This window comes from Erinaceus europaeus, chromosome 19 (genome assembly GCF_950295315.1).
Source record: "Erinaceus europaeus chromosome 19, mEriEur2.1, whole genome shotgun sequence".
Taxonomy (NCBI): Eukaryota; Metazoa; Chordata; class Mammalia; order Eulipotyphla; family Erinaceidae; genus Erinaceus; species Erinaceus europaeus.
This window is the reverse complement of record NC_080180.1, coordinates 7,926,220-7,943,414: the sequence shown is the minus strand read 5'-3', so window position 1 is coordinate 7,943,414 and position 17,195 is coordinate 7,926,220. Positions and strand designations below refer to the sequence as shown.

General features: G+C 41.8%; 1 long non-coding RNA gene across 1 annotated transcript in view; it reads right to left on the bottom strand.

The window, feature by feature from the left end:
• LOC132534712 (uncharacterized) overlaps window positions 1-7,083 on the bottom strand; it is a 390,836-nt gene extending 383,753 nt beyond the window's left edge. The window contains exon 1 of the long non-coding RNA XR_009546424.1: window positions 6,905-7,083. This is a non-coding gene — a long non-coding RNA (uncharacterized LOC132534712). The remainder of the gene's footprint in view (window positions 1-6,904) is intronic.
• Between the last annotated feature and the right edge of the window lie 10,112 nt (window positions 7,084-17,195).

The following is a 17,195-nucleotide window of genomic DNA, read 5'->3' as shown; positions in this document are numbered from 1 at the left end:
TATTTTATTTGATAGAATAGAGAAAAATTGAGGGGGGAGATAAGAAGAGAAAGACAGAGACACCTGCAGCACTGCTTCACTGCTCATAAAGCTTTCCCCCTGCAGGTGGGGACTAGGGGCTTGAACCTCGGTCCTTGTACACGGTAATGCATTGTGCACTTAACCAGGTGTGCCACCACTTGGCCCCAGGACCAAAATTCTTTATGGTGCATAGAAGATGGGAGTTCTGGCTTCTGTAATTCCTTCTTTGCTGAACAGGTCCATCCATACCTCCAGCCTGTTTCTAGCTTTCCCTAGTAGGGCAGGTGGGGAAGTTCTGGGACACATTGTTGAGGTCATCTGCCCAGGGCAGTCAGAATGGAATCCTAGTAACATCTGCAACTTGGTGGCTGAAAGGCAGTAAGATATACAACAGGAAGGAGACAGGCAGTAGCACAGCAGGTTAAGTACAGGTGGCACAAAGCACAAGGACCTGTGTAAGGATCTCTGTTAGAGCCCCAGGCTCCCCACCTCACAAGTGGTGAAGCAGGTCTGCAGGTGTCTATCTTTCTCTCCCTCTCTGTCTTCCCTTCTCTCTCCATTTCTCTCTGTCCTATCCAACAACGACAACATCAATAATAACTACTACAATAAAACAACAAGGGCAACAAAAAGGGAATAAACAAATAAATTTTTAAAAAATATATACAACAGGACAAAATGTTTAATAAACAGGGACCAAAAAATACAAATAGAGCAAAGAAGAATAAATATCAATAGGGCTGAAAGAAACTAGGAAGTCTATTTTAGGTATGTTCCTGGAGACTACTGTGTTTTGTTTTGTTTTGTTTTTTGGTGATTTTTTTTTTAAGGAAGGAAACATTAACAAAACCATAGAATAAGAGAGGTACAATTCCGCACAATTCCCATAACCCGATCTCCACATCCCACCCCCTCCCCTGATAGCCTTCCCATTCTCTATCTCTCTGGGAGTATGGATCCAGGGTCGTTGTGGGTTGCAGAAGGTGGAAGGTCTGGCTTCTGTAATTGCTTCCCCGCTGAACATGGGCGTTGACTGGTCGATCCATACTCCCAGTCTGAGACTACTGTGTTTTTTGCTTAAGTTTGATAGCTAACATGGAGACAGTCTATAAGTATTGTTTAGTTGGTCCAGGAGGTGTTGCAGTGGATACAGCATTAGACTCTCAAAGCATGAGGTCTTGAGTTCAATTACCGGCAGCACATGTACCAGAGTGATGTCTGGTTCTTTCTTTCTCTTCTCCTATTTTCTCATAAATAAGTTAAATCCTTAAAATAAATAAATAAAGTCTGAGAAGATACAGTCAGAGTTGAAAACTAGACTAGAAAGCTGGACAGGGGAGAGAGTAGCACCCAAACTTGAAGGAAACATATATAAATACAATTAACTGTTTACCATGTCGATCTGACCCAGAGCCCATGATATATATATCCATCTTCAGCACAGGAGCCTGTACAACCTCCGAGTCCCTGTCAGTCTGTGTTGACAGACCGTGGTCACAGCTAGGAGCATTCCAGGCTGCACTCATTTCAGGACTAGTTTTCCTTGGGTGGCAGAGCAGCAATGGGGTAGTCCTTGCCATTGCTAACTCATAGTGAGGGCACGGTGCTAAAGACTCACAGTGACATTCCTGATGGACACGACCAGTGATGGGAGAAAGAAGGTTCTATTAGAGGTCTAGACTCACTGAATCTATGGGAGGATTCAAGGATTCCTTGAATAGGGTCTCAGGTGACAGGGTGACCCAAAAGACCATCACTAAGCAAGCCAGTCTCTTGTCCTCACCCAGATTTTGTAGTCCTTTCTTTATCTGACACGGTTAGACTTTCTCCCAGTTGTTAAAGTGTTGAGTTTCATTTGTTGTTATAAGTGGATTACTTTTAATTTGTGGGGAGAGTAGCTGTCAAATGACACAATATAAAACGAGAATTTAAACATAAATCCAAGAGCATTTTTTAAAATTATGGGTTTTTTTTTTATATTTTTCCTTTTTATTGTGGCAAACCCACTGAACATATGATCTTAAAGTCTTAAGTGTACACTGTGGTGTCAATTAACAGAGTATTGTACAGAAAGCTGACTGACCGGTAGAATTGATCCTCCCATCAGAAATGGAATTTCATGCCCTCTGCAGAGAACCAACACTTCCTCTCCCCCCTTAGCTTCTGGAAACCTCCTTCTGTTCGCTGCTTCTAGGTATTTGCCTACTTCAAATCCCCTTCTAGGGCAATCATGAAGCCTCTGTCCTCCTGTGACTGGCTAAGTTCACTTGGCAGTTTCCATCGGCCTGTCTGTTCATGGATGTTGCTTTTTCAAAACAAGCCTAAGCAAAAACCTGATGTCAAACATTCTAAGACAGAATGTGGGATTCAGCAGTTAGTAGAGGTTTAACTTTGGGTAAATTACTTAACCTCTCTGTACCTCAGTTTCTTTACCTATGAAATGAAATATATATATATATATATATATTAGAATCTATCCATTGTGTATAAATTATAAATTAAGGAACATCAATAATTTCAAACAGTGCATATCATAGAATAAGTAAATGTAGCTATTTTTAAAGTAACAAAAAGTGCTTCCCTACTAGTAGTCTATTGAGATTATATGCTGTAACACTCTATAGGCATTTATGTTTCAAAATAGTGATCATACAGGTAATACTAGGACATCAAAAGAAAACTCTGATACTATATTTTGAGTCCAATTACCAGTCTGGCACAGCAACACGGAGGAAGAAAGATGAGAATAAGACCCATTTCCAGTGGGCCTTTATATGCCTCAGATGGGATTAAGAAAGGTCAGCATGGTCTTCCCGGATGAAAATGTCACCTGTATAGGGTCACAGACTAAAAAGTAAAGTAGTTCAGCCTCAGAATGAAATCTAAGGTCGTTCAGTCAAATCTATGAAGCTAGGCAAAAATAAATAAATAAATTCATCCGAATTTGCTGTGTGACCGAATGGCAACCATTTGAGCTGCTGGTTCCTCGTATCTCTTCGATTTCTTGTCTTGGTATTTTGCGGAGGCTGTAGTATAAGCACTTAAGAAGTAAACATAACACTTAGCTACCTCGCCATTCCATCTGAGGACTGTAGTCTGACACTCTAAGATGGAAGATTTATTCTGAGTGCAAATAGTTATTACTCCGAGATGTGAGCCTTTTCCGGCAGGAACACAATGTATAATTTTAAAGCCATAAACTAGTTTCAATTGCTCCAAGCCTCCACTGAGTATGTATGCTTCAAAAGTATCTTGATCTCAAAATATAATTATTAAAAAAAAAAGAGGCCATTTGTGTTCCTTTGGATTACTCCTGAAGCTTTAGATGCACTGTTTATCAAAATTGCTTGTCTTGTAGAGGTGCAAATGGCATTTCTAGACTACTAGCTACATGTTTGGGAATGGTCTGTCAGATAATCAAGACTATAAATAAGAAGAGGAAGCAGCTGGAACAGGATTGAATTCCTCTAGATAATTGGCATATATGTCACCCAGGGAGAAGCCAGCACTTGATCTAAAATAATGTTGACTGATGAGACAGGGAATGTCTTTCCACATAAACCACACACTTTCACAGACAAGAGCAAAACCCAGTGTCCACAGACATTTTCAGTTTCATGACTATGTACTTTAAATTAAAATGGACTGGTTTCTTGAAACCTTCGCCAAAGGGGACGAGATGTCAAACTTTTCCCTTATCAATCCCAGACGCTCATTTTCAAAACTGCACATCCTGGTAAGTATAAGAGAATACAAAACAAACAGTTCAAGGAGAGAGGGCTCAATTAAACATACTTATAAAACGCCAGCCTATGAGTTAATTACAGAGCACCGTGCAGATTTAGCAATGGGAAACCAGCCCACCACCTTCCACAGGCTGTCTGTTCACATACACGAAAATAATGAGCAAATTAAGAAAATGTTTTGGAAAGTGATAAAGAAGGAGTTATAGGAAGTCAGAAGAATCTATTTTCTGTTTGTTGTTTTTGCCGCTTGGGATTCATGAAGGTTTTACGTCTACAGAATTCCACCACTCCTGGCAGACTTTTTTTTTTTTTCCTTTCAGCGAGAGAGAGACAGAAAGAGAGAGAGAGAGAGAGAGAGAGAAGGATAGCACTGCCCCACCACCTCTTTTGAAGCTATTTAAACCCAGGTCCTTGGGCAACGTCAAGTTGGGAGAACTATCTCCCAGGCTCCAAAATGACTATTTGGTGACCATCTTCAACATGTATCTTTAAAATTAGCCATAAAGGGATTACAGGTGATTATATCTAGCAGACTAATAGATGAAAGATAACTACCTATGGTTCCACTCATATGTGCAATCTAGAGAACTGATACATATAAGCTTGCAAAAAAATAAATAAATAAAAGAGAAACAAACACACAGTTCCTAAGACTCCAAGAAAACTATGGTGGTTATCTGTGAGAGGTGGGGATATAGAACCTTGGTAGCAGATACAGTGTGGAACCATACCTGCCATCTTGTGGTGTGGAGACAGCATAATAGCCATGCAAAAAGTCTTTCTTACCTGAGGCACTGAAGGTCCCAGGTTCAATCCCCAGCACCATCATAAGACAATACTCTGATAAATAAATGGCCCTGAAATCTACAACCTTATAACCTACCATTAATCATAAATGAAAAATGACAATAAATAAAATCCACCATCAAATTAAATATCTGAAATCCATTTTTGGTGCTGGTATACTGGTGAAAAGAATCCATCAGTCAAGCTTTCTCATATCTACAGAAGAACGAATGAAAAAATGCTACATCAGAAAAAGAACATACACAAATATCCAACAGAGACATAAAAAAAGCATCCAGTGTCAGTGATTATCAGAGAAATACATATCAAGACAACAATGAGATTACACTTCACCCAAGACAGAATGATTCACTTCAAGAAAGACAGACACAATCGTGGGTGGGGTGAGGATATGGAGAGAAGAGAGCCCTTCCACAATGCTGGTGAGAATACAGATTGGATCATCCCCTTCGGAAAACGGGTTGGGAATTCCTCAAAGTATTAAAAGTAGACCTACCGGACAATCCAATGAGTCCTCTCTAAGTATCTGTGAGAGGAGCATTTCTCCCAAGAGATCTATGCACACCTATATTCACCTCAGTCACCCTGCAATAGTCAAAATACAGGAACGACTCAAGTGCCCAGGGGCGGAGGGATGGATAAAGAAGCTATGGTCTACACGCACCACTGAGTACTACCCAGCTGTAATAAAATAGCAGGTCTTGTCTTTTGCTGCAGCATGGTGGGAAACGGGCAGATGGAGGCTTGGTGGTTCACTAGTCAGGTTACCATGCGCAAAGGCCTGGATTCAAGCCCCAGGTCTCCACCTGCTGAGAGGAAGTAGTGCTGCAGGTGTCTTTCGATCCCCCTCTCCATTATTCTCTGTAGCTATCCAAAATAAATAAATAAACAGGGATGGAACTGGAGGGGACTGTGCTAAGTGAGCTAAGCCAGAGAGAGAGAAAGAGAGATTTCAGATGATCTCAGCAGATACATGGAAAATGGCAGGCAGAACTTTGTGGAGCAGAGACAGCTCCGTTCTTGAGCTACAGCCACATCTGGGGAGGCCATGTTGATCTGTAGACACTGAGCGCAGGCTAGCAGCACAGCGGAGAATGTGCAATAGGGTGGTCGGAGAATACAGTGCAGACTGAAAAAGGCAGACACAGCAAGATCCTGAGCCTGGGATAACCCCTTAGGACAGGAGTGGAAAAAGAAGCCATGGGAAACCACACGGAATCACCCAGCACCCACTGAGGGTTTTCCCCGACTGAATCGAAGTAAACAGATATATTCCTCTCCTGCCACACCACCACAAAATACAACCACAGTGCCACCTGCCTGTTGAACATCAGAAAATACACCCAACAAACCTGGGGGAAATACAAATAGTCACCTCCATATGGGTTAAGAAAACACGTCTGAATGTGATTTCAGAAAGCTAATTATGAATGCTATTCAGGATTTCAACCATAACATACAAACCCAAATTAAGGAATCTCAAGACATATTCACCAAAGAATTAAGAATTTTACAAATAGAGCTTTGAGATGAAGTACAGGAGCGAACAGATAGCCTTGACAGCACCAGAGCCTACAGAGAGGTCTTGTATCCAGAATAAATCAGCTTGAGGATAAAATGGCAAAACTAGAAGACAAAACCACCACACTCTCAGAGAGCAAAGCAGTTGAAGAAGAAAGGTATGCAAAATAATAATAATAATGCAATCCTCTGTGAGTTAGGAGACTCCTTCAGAAGGAATAATGTGCTCGTCAATGTTTCCATTTTATAAATAAAAATTTAAAAATTAAAGAAGAAAGAATGTGAAAGTTTTAGGGGTCCCTGAAGATAAAGAGAGAGAAGCAGAGAAATTACTGCAGAAAGCTTCCCACATCAATATAATGGCCAAGGCCTAGCTATATGTACAAGGTGAAAGGAAGCCAAAGCTACTGAACCCTAAACCAACAACTTCAAGAAATATCATATTAACCTTGTGGAAAAGTTAAGCTCACATGGTGTGAAGTGTAAGGATCCAGGTTCGAGCCCCTGGCTCCCCACCTGCAAGGGGGTTGCTTCACAAGTAGTGAAGCAGGCCTTCAGGTGTCTTTCTCTCTTCTTCTCGTTCTTCCCCTCCTCTCTCAATTTCTCTGTCCTATCCAACAACAACAATAGCAGCAACAACAGTAATAATAGTAACAACAACTATGGAAAATGGCTGCCAGGAGCAGTGGATTCCTAGTAGTGCAGGCACTGAGCCCCAGCGATAACCCTGGAGGCAATACATATATAGTCACAAATAAAAAGGGTCTCATCCCAGGAAAAAAAGATATAATCAAATAAAATTCACTTACTCTGATTGCTAGACTCTGGACCTGTCAATATGGATCTTGGTTTTGGTGGTGGGTTCAGGTCCTCGCACTGCAGAGGGGTGGGAACATGCAGGCACAAAGTCCCGGGCTGCGTCAACCAGCTGACAACAGTAGTCAGTCAGTGTTATCTGGAGGCTCCCATCTTTCTTTGGCCTCTCAAGGAACTTGCACGTTGGAGAGAGATTCAACAGACCATCAAACTGGATACAATGGAGCTGGAACCCAAAGTCTAGAATTAGCACATCTGATTCCCCAAGGGGGCATCTGCCCAGCCCCTGCTCACCTGCTTTCAACTGTGGCCAGGGATTTCTGATTGCCAAAAGGAACTTGACCTCTACAAAGCTTTTCGCCTAAATTGCAAAGGACACTCACTAATTTCTGTAAAATTATTTTACTTTTAGGGGCCAGGTGGTGGTGCACCTGGTTGAGCGCACATGTTACAATGTGCAAGGACCTGGGTTCGAGCACCCAGTCCCCACCTGGAGGGGGGAAGCTTCACCTGGAGTGGTGAAGCGGTGCTGCAGGTGTCTCTCTGTCTCTCACCCTCTCTATCCTTCCCTCCCCTCTCGATTTCTGACTGCCTCTATCCAATCAATAAATAAAGATAATAAATTTTTTTTTAAAAATATTTTACTTTTAATCCAAATCATTTTATCATTTGATGGTTGCATCAAACAATTATTTATTTACTTATCAGCTAGAGACATAGAGAAATCGAGAGGGGGGAATTAGAGAGGGAGAGAGACAGAGAGACACCCGCAGCACCGCTTCACCACTCATGAAGTTTTCCCCTGCAGGTGGGGACGAAGGACTTGAACCCAGGTCCTTGTCCACTATAATGAGTGTGTTTAAGCATCAAACAATTTTTAATATTCATTTTTATTTATATATAGAGAGAGAATTTCACATAAGGCAGAGAACAAGAGAGATATCCAAGCATCACTCCAGAACATGAGGTCCTGTGGGTCAAGGTGGAGGCATCAAACATACAATTTCAGTGCTCTACTAATTGAGCCATTTCTCCAGCCACTAAAAGGCTTTTTCTGTTTTTAATCTTACTCAATACAGAAAGGCCTAAGCTCACTCAATTGGCAGTGCAGTCCCATGTGGGGTGTATGTAAATTTCTACCTGAGGGGTTCCTTCCCTCCTATTTCAACTTTTTCTCCGAATCACATTCTAATAAAATGTAAAAAGTACAGCGGGTCCTATTATCCTTCTAATGTTCGACCTTATGCTCACTGTGAAGACCCAGGCTTGTAATGACTATTCACATACCCTTCAGACTTAAAAATACTTCCATTTCTAAAGCTTCAACAGAACATTTTCTTATGATTAGAACAAAAAAAGCAGCCTAAGAAGGGAGCGAGAGAAATAAAAGAAAAAGTGCCTAAGAGCCCTTTCATCTTGTTTAATGTTTGTGGCACTTCATTCTCCATGACAGGCTGATTATCTACTTCCCTTTATTTCAGACCAGATGAAAACAAAGAACAGATATTATTATCCATCTGAGCACTGGTAATTCTACATCACACTTTAACTCACAGTAACCCTAATGAATTCTTGTTATTGAATTGATAGATGATCAATTTTTGAGTCAGAGAAGCAGTTCAAACCCAGTCCTTCTCCTTTCAACTGCTTTCTTAAATCTCTGTTATGATCATCTATAGTTTCTTTTTTTTTTTTACCCTCTTTTACCAGGAAGAAATGAAGGCCTCTTCCCCCTCTTTATTAATTTATTTTTTTGCACACACATGAAATTATGGCATGCTTTATCCTAATAAAAGAAGTATGCATTTTGGAGGCATGAGTATGTTAATGATGGGAACTAAATTAAATATGTACCACTCAATCCACAGCTAACATTTCTTCTGTATTCTCCTGATGCGGTAAGTTGAACATTCACCAAGGCTAGATTTCTCACAGTGCGTGCAAGCAGTAGGAAACTAGCAAAGCTCTAACAGCAGCAGTGCTTTCTACGCCACTGAGTACTTTAAGATGAAAACTGTGGTTTTATCTCCGTGTGGGGCCAATGTTAATAATGTTAATAACTAGTCCTTTTCAAGGGAAGCTTCAAGAATTCTATAATTGAAAGGTGCCAAATTGTGCATGAACTAACCTAATGTTCGAGCAGCACAATTCATCTTTGTCAGTATTTCACTTCAGTAACGAAGTTCCAGCAAGGAAGCAAGAGCCTGTCCTTTTTCTATTATCAGCTTTGATGCCCCAAATGGGTTCCTGCTTTTGAAAAGGATGGCGCATGTAAACAGAATTTGGGCAGATGCTGGTTACCAAATCAGGCAGACAGAAAAATTCACTGGGGCTTCAAAGAACAGCAAAAGTTACAATACTCCATATTCAGCAAAACAATAAGCATTTTAGCTGCAGCTAACTTGTCTGTTGTCACTTTTACAAGTTAATTTTTATTCTCCTTTTGACTAATTTTTTTTTTTTAACCAGAGCAACGATCTTGCAGCTATTTTCATTAGCGGTCTGATTTCTGATTACTGAGATCTTGTCTGCTAAACTAATGATTCTGGAACAGCAAGTTCACTTAAAATATAAGAGATACCACTTCTCTAGGTACAGATTTTTATAAATGATATAGAAATCCCCAGCCAAGATCCATAGGTATGCATACAACAAAAATTCCTTTTGACTTTTGACAGATATCCTAGAAAGGAAAAACAATAAAGTGACTTCTTTCTTCATTCTTCCTTCCAGTGGATCTGATTTTCTTTCTTTCTCTCTCTCTCTCTTTTTTTTTTACTATTGCTCTAATGTTCTTTTTATTTTACCTTTATTTATTGGATAGATACAGCCAGAAATAAAGAGGAAAGGGAGTGACAGAGAGGGAGAGAGACAAAGAGACACCTGCAGCCCTGCTTCACCACTCATGAAGCTTTCCCCCTGCAGGTGGGGACCAGGAGCTCGAACCCGGGTCCTTGCACATTATAATACATGCGCTTAACCAGGTGCACCACCGCCTGGCCCCAGATCTCATTTTCTTTGCCCTACTAAAAAGAAATATGAATCTGGGCTCTCGACTCAACTTGGACACAACTTGAAAATCTTCGTGAAGGAGAAGTTCAAAAATGTCTGCACGTGGGTGAGGGTGGTGGCTCACCCGGTGAAGTGAACATATTACCAAGCGCTCGGACCCTTGTTCAAACCCCCACTCCTCACCTGCAGGACCTCTGCTTCACGTGAGGTAATGCAGATCTGCAGGTGTCTGTCATCCTCTTTCCCTGTCTCCCCATCCTCTCTCAATTTCTCTCTCTCCTATCTAATGAAAATTAGAAGAAAAAATATATATCAGCCCTGTTGGCATCATTTAAATTCTTGCCTTCACTTATTTGAGATGACTGATGAGTTTGTTTATTTTACATGCATGCCCATGTGTTGCAATTTGAATCTGTTCTTCAGACCACAGGGACAAGTCAACTCAAACACACAGGCTATTGTCCAACACGATAGTGTGCATGTTCTTGAGCAAAGATTTCCTATTAGCGATTCAAATGTAGCATGCAGGCGGCAGACTTGGCATGACTGCTCTCCTGCCCATCTGTCATCATTATTTTGCCTCTTTGCATCATGATATACCAAAATGGACTAAAGGCGGAAGTCAAAGAGGTCTGAACGAGGAGTCTAGCCTCCAGGGCAAACAAAAAGACCTATATTCTCTTTCAAAAAGTCTCTAACCAACAGGAAGTCAAGTAAAAACTTAAGTTTCAGGAGTCGGGCGGCAGCACAGCGGGTTAAGCACACGTGTTGTACACAAGGACCGGCGTGAGGATCCTGGTTTGAGCCCCCGACTCCCAACCTGCAAGGGGATCGCTTCACAGGCGGTGAAGCAGGTCTGCAGCTGTCTATCTTTCTCTCCCTCACTCTGTCTTCCCCTCCTCTAGCCATTTCTCTCTGTCCTATTTAACAACGATGACATCAATAACAACAACAATAAAACAAGAGGAACAAAAGGGAAAATAAATATTTAAAAAAAACTCAAGTCTCACTTTATCTTCTTAAGAGGTGTTCCTAGTGGTTGTCTTCCAAGTGCAAAAACTAAAAGCAATAAGCATTTGCTTGGGCTTTACCTTAGTGAGGTTCAGACCACATAACCAGATTCCAATTTTTGTTTTCATAAATCAGTAGATATTGTTTGTAGAGGTAATGCACTGTATAGAATTCACTAGAAGTACCCAATCAATACAACAAGTGCCACCCCAGCATGCTTCACTTCAGACTGTGACCAGAGACTCCAGGTGTGGAATGACAACTTCAGCTTCATCACTCGGGTGAGACCTTTTCTTTCATAGTATTCTTTAATTCCATCCCAGGTGGTTCACTTCCTAACAAAGTCCCCAAACCTAGATATAGTCCAGGTCCCCTGAGATAGAGCATAAGTTCACCCGTGCCCATAAGCTAAGGCAAAATATATACCTGAAAGCTGAAGTACACAAGAGCCTGCAGGGAATACCCCCCAACACTTCATCTGCACTATTCCAGTCTTTAGGTCCATGATTGTTCAACAATTTGTTTGGCTTTGTGTGTTAACTCACCTTTCAGCCACCAGGTTCTGGATGCCAGCACGATGCCGACCAGACTTCCCTGGACAGATGACCCCACCAATGTGTCCTGGAGCTCCGGTTCCCCAGAGACCCACCCTACTAGGGAAAGAGAGAGGCAGACTGGGAGTATGGACCGACCAGTCAACACCCATGTTCAGTGGGGAAGCAATTACAGAAGCCAGACCTTCCACCATCTGCATCCCACAACGACCCTGGGTCCATGCTCCCAGAGGGATAGAGAATGGGAAAGCTATCAGGGGAGGGGATGGGATATGGAGATTGGTTGGTGGGAACTGTATGGAACTGTACCCCTCTTATCCTATGGTTTTGTTAATGTCTCCTTTTTTAAATAAAAAAAAGAATTCACTAGAAGTATACAGAAGAATTCATTAGAAACTGTAACCAAAAACAGCTTAGGTTAGTATTTATAGTGATCCAATTTAATAAAAGGAGGAGTTGATGTCAAAACAATGGCAGATCCAAGATAGTGGAGTTAAAAAAAAACAGCATCTGGAGTTAGATCAACAGTTAGAAGGAATGGCAAATATGTGAGAACTACCAGGTTCAGTCACCACCACTACATGGAAACACCAAGAACAAAAAAAAAAAAAAGAATAAGAGTTGAAAAGGTTTCTGTGTGTATTGGGGGGCAGGGCAGTGCAGGGCAGGGAGGAGGAGGGTGGTTGAGGGTGTTTTGGTCTCTCTTTTTCCATCTATCCCTCTCAAAATATACCCTAAAAATAAAATTAAATTGGGGAGCCGGGCAGTAGTGCTGCAGATTAAGTACACATGACACGAAGCGCAAGGTCTGGTTCGAGTCCCTGGCTCCCCACCTGCAGGGGGCGTTGCTTCACAAGTGGTGAAGCAGGTCTGCAGGTGTCTGTCTTTCTCTCCCCCTCTGTCTTCCCATCCTCTCTCGATTTCTCTCTGTCCTATCCAACAATGACAGCAATAACAATAATAATAAAAAACAACAATGATAAACAACAAGGGCAACAAAAGGGGGAAAAATAGCCTCCAGGAGCAGTGGATTCATAGTGCAGGCACTGAGCCCCAGAGATAACTCTGGAGGCAAAAAAATTGAATTAAATTAAATTAACAATAAACTTTAAAGACTAAGAAGACAGCATAAGGGGCCCGGTGGTGGCATACCTGGTTGAGTGCATAAATTACAATGTGAAAGGACCAGGGTTCAAGCCCTGGTGGCCACCTGCAGGGGGAAATCTTCAAAAGTGGTAAAGCAGTGCTACAGGTGTCTGTCTCTCTATTTTACGCCCTTCCTGTCAATTTCTGGCTGTCTCTATACAATAAATAAAGATAACTTTAAAAAGCATTTTAAAGGTCCATGATTGCTCAACAATTTGTTTGGCTTCGTATGTTAACTCTCTTTTCAATCACCAGGTTCCAGATGCCATCAGGATGCTGGCCAGGCTTCCCTGGATTGAAGACCCCACCAATGTGTCCTGGAGCTCAGCTTCCCCAGAGACCAAACCTACTAGGGAAAGAGAGAGGCAGACTGGGAGTATGGACCGACCAGTCAATGCCCGTGTTCAGCGGGGAAGCAATTACAGAAGCCAGACCTTCTACCTTCTGTAACCCTCAATGACCCTGGGTCCATGCTCCCAGAGGAATAGAGAATGGGAAAGCTATCAGGGGAGGGGGTGGTATATGGAGACTGGGTGGTGGGAATTGTGTGGAGTTGTACCCCTCCTACCCTATGATTTTGTTAATTAATCCTTTATTAAATAAAAAAAATTTTTAAAGCATTTTAAAAAAAGACAGCATAATGGTTAAGCAAAAAGACCTTCCTACCTGAGCCACCAAAGGTCCCAAGTTCAATCCCTAGCACTACCATAAGCCAGAGTTGAACAGTGCTCTGGTAAAAATCATCATCATCATCATCAAATAACTAAAAAAAAAAATTTTTTTAACTGAAGTCCAAGAATGGAACCAAGTTAAGGATCAGAAGGTGAAGTCAAGCACTGTTTTAGCACATGAAGAAAACAAAGTTGGAGTAGTGGAGATGGATTTTTCCAAAACGTATTTTCACTCTGGAACCAAAAATGCAGGATGTTAAAAGATCTGGCATTAGCACTCCCGGCTGAGTAGGTAACTATCAACTGAATCAATCCAAACCTGATATGGTTCCTGAAACAAAGCTGTTCCAGGCACTGATGGCTCTGACTTAACAACTGGACGTTGGGAGGAAAATCACTCCTTTTAGGACAGTGTTCCATTAGTTTGATACAGTCTGCCCAGTAAACTAATGGTTGAGTGAGTGTTGGGGAGAAAAATGACTCACTCACTATTTTCCCAGTTTCAGCACTGGGTTTTTTTTTGTTGTTGTTTTTTTTGTTGTTGTTTTTTTTTTTTTTTGGTCTGTTTGTTTTCTGCCTCCAGGGTTATGGATGGGGCTTAGGGCCTGCAAGACAAATCCACTGCTCCTGGAGGCCATCTTTTTCCCATTGATGTTGTTATTGCTGTTGCTTAGGACTGAGAGAAATTGAGAGTGATGGGGAACTGGACAGACACCTGCAGACCTGCTTCACCACTTGTAAAGCAACCCTTCCCCACCCCCAGCAGGTGGGAAGCAGGGGGCTCGAACCAAGATCCTTGCAACGGTCTTTGTGCTTCGTTGTATGTGCCTTTAACCCAGTGTGCCACTGTCCTGCCCCAGTTTCAGTACTTTCAAAACCCACTGTAAGAGCATCAAACCAGTGTGGAGAGATTTCCGGGGGATGGATCCAGATTAACGAGGATGCAGGAACCATACTTCAAGAGCCAAAATGACCATTCCACAAGCACAGTTATGTCTGGGCTGTTAGTCTCCATCATTTCCTACCTCTCAGTATATGCTAAAATGCTGTAATAACCCATCCTGCTTTAAATCTCCACCAGACATGTCAGGATCTGGCCAACAAGGAAGACAGAAAGGGCTATCCCTCAAGATCTCTTACTCTTTTTTTATTTTTTTATTGAATTTATTTATTTGTTGGATGGAGACAGTCAGAAATTGAGAGGAGAGAGAGAGAGACAGAGACACCTGCAGCCCTGTGTCACCACTTGTGAAGCTTTTCCCCTGCTAGTGGGGACCAGGGGCTTGAACGTGGGTCCTTATGCACTGTCATGTGTGCACTTAACCAAGTGTACCACTGCCTGGCCCCCGAGATCTCTTACTCTTGAGTTCCAATTTCTTTTGCACAGTGTCGAAAACAGGTGTTGTGGGCTAAATGTTTGTGTCCTCCTAAAAATGAAATGCTGAAACTCCAACCCTCAGTGTGACAGTGTAAGGAGACGGGGTCTCTGGCAGGTGACTAGCTCAGGAGTGTGGGGTCCTTATGAATGATATCTGTGCCCTTTTAAGGCTCCCTGGGCAGGGTCTGGGGGAGACGAAGACAGACATCTATATACAGACACTGTACCTGCAGGCATATTCATTTTGGATTTCCCAATCGCAAAGTTCATAAGGAAAGAAAAGTCTATTGTGGATAAGTCACCTGGTCTGTGATGCTCTGTTACAGCAGCCCAAACAGAGTAAGGCAGAGACAATTTCAATACAGGTTCCCAGAGTGCATGTGAATAGAACTGAATCTCAAAATGGTTCATTTCTGTTGTCATTTTGTATGTTTCAGCCTATATGTTACTCTGAGAAGTCCACAGCCCCAACTAGACTGCTAAAGGGGTTTAAGATATAATAGGCTAGACATATAAAATCTAGAAACCAGGTGGTGGTGAACCTGGTTGAGTGAACATGTTATAATGTCCAAAGACCAGGGTTCGAGCCTCCAGTCCCCACCTGCAGTGATGAAGTAGTGTTGCAGGTGTCTGTCTCTCTCCTTCTTGATTTTTAGCTGTCTCTATTTAATATAAATAATAATAATTATACATACACACACACACATATATATATTCTACTGACTTGAGAAGGGGCTTGCAGAGATCACAGGATTTGAAAGCATGAAATCTAAGGAGGATTCCTGCATTGCATATGCTGTAGTGGCACTCTGGGATCTGTCTCCTTCCCACACTCTCTAACAAAATAAGTAAATCTTTCATTTAAAAAGACAAGTTCCAGAGGTTAGAGAAAAGAACCATCTCTAGTGGTTAATGCCAGTAAGTTGGCACAAAGACAGCTACTTGATGCTAAAACAATAAGGCACGCCAAGTAAAACAAACAGTGAAAAGAACAATTGATGATTTTTCAATCTGTTGTGTTGGCACCAACAGTTTCAGATCATTAATAACTAATGAGACTGAATGTTCATTGTTTAAGATGGGGGGGGGCTAGCTGACTTTCATTTGCTACACAGCAGAAACAAAGTAAACAAACTAGCAAATAAATACAGCACCGCCCATCTGCAGGGTCATAATAGGGCCCCATGTCATAAAGAATCCCACTGAGCATCTTAGCTGTGGATTAACTGATATAACTCAGATACTTGCAGGCGTCAAGTATGTTAAGCAAAAACAACTATGTATATACACCCAACATAATTTGCAATAGAGACAAGTTACAAGGAACTTGTCTTGCCTATGTTATATGAATGGGGTTCATGGTTTTCTGCCTCATGTTTTATATATATTGTCTCCAGGGTTATCACTGAGGCTTGGTGCCAGCATTACAAATCCACTGCTTCTGGTGACCATATTTTCCATTTTATTGGGTAGGACAAAGAGATATTGAGAAAGGAATAGGAGGGATTGAGGGAGAAAGAGAGACAGCTGCAGACCTGCTTCATCTCTTGTGAAACTTCCCCTGTAATTGAACCTGGGTCCTTGCACTTAGTATTATGTGCCTTTAACCGGTGTGCCACTGCACGCCCTCACCCCTCGTTTCCTAACTTGTAGATTCTTCATCTTTTGTTTTACTGCTACTTACAATTCCATCTAGGAAAACATTAAGCCACTATTTTAAGAAAGATGGAATCTGTTTATGGTTTAATATCTCTCAGCCTGCACTAGACACTTTCATACCTTTAAAAATACATCATTCTACTTCTCTTTCTGAAAAGCTGAAATTTATGTCCATCGTCCAGCGCAGGTCGTGGCCCCAATTTACAAGAAGTCTAATGGAGACTCTCACTTTTCAGAGCAGAAAAGATCCAACCTCACTGTGCATATATGGAACTCTTAGATTGCTTCAGCAAGGTTAGCCATGACACAGAAAAGCGAGAAGTACAGTCTTTTAAGAGTTAAAGCAGGGAGTTGGGTGGTAGCACAGTGGGTTAAGTGCATGTGGCACAAAGCACAAAGACTGGTTAAGGATCCTGGTTCGAGCCCCCGGCTCCCCACCTGCAGGGGAGTCACTTCACAGGCGGTGAAGCAGGTCTGCAGGTGTCTATCTTTCTCTCCTCCCTCTCTGTCTTCCCCTCTTCTCTCCATTTCTCTCTGTCCTAACAATGACTAATTCAACAAAAATAACTACAAGAATAAAAAATAAATTTAATTTTTTTAAAGAGTTAAAGCAGACCTAAACAAGCTACCATCATCAGCCATGAACTGTTGCTGAAAGTCCCACAGAGCAGTAGTCAATTAATCCTTTTCTGCTGCTTAGTACCTCTTCTGTGTGCCATTTGTCATGGCATTTATCCAATATGATACTTTATGTGGATATTAATGAGGTGGAAATGAAACTTCATATCTCCACTCTCCTTAGAAGTAATTACGCAGTCAGATTCACAGGTAATGACAAAATGTCTGAGCCTTG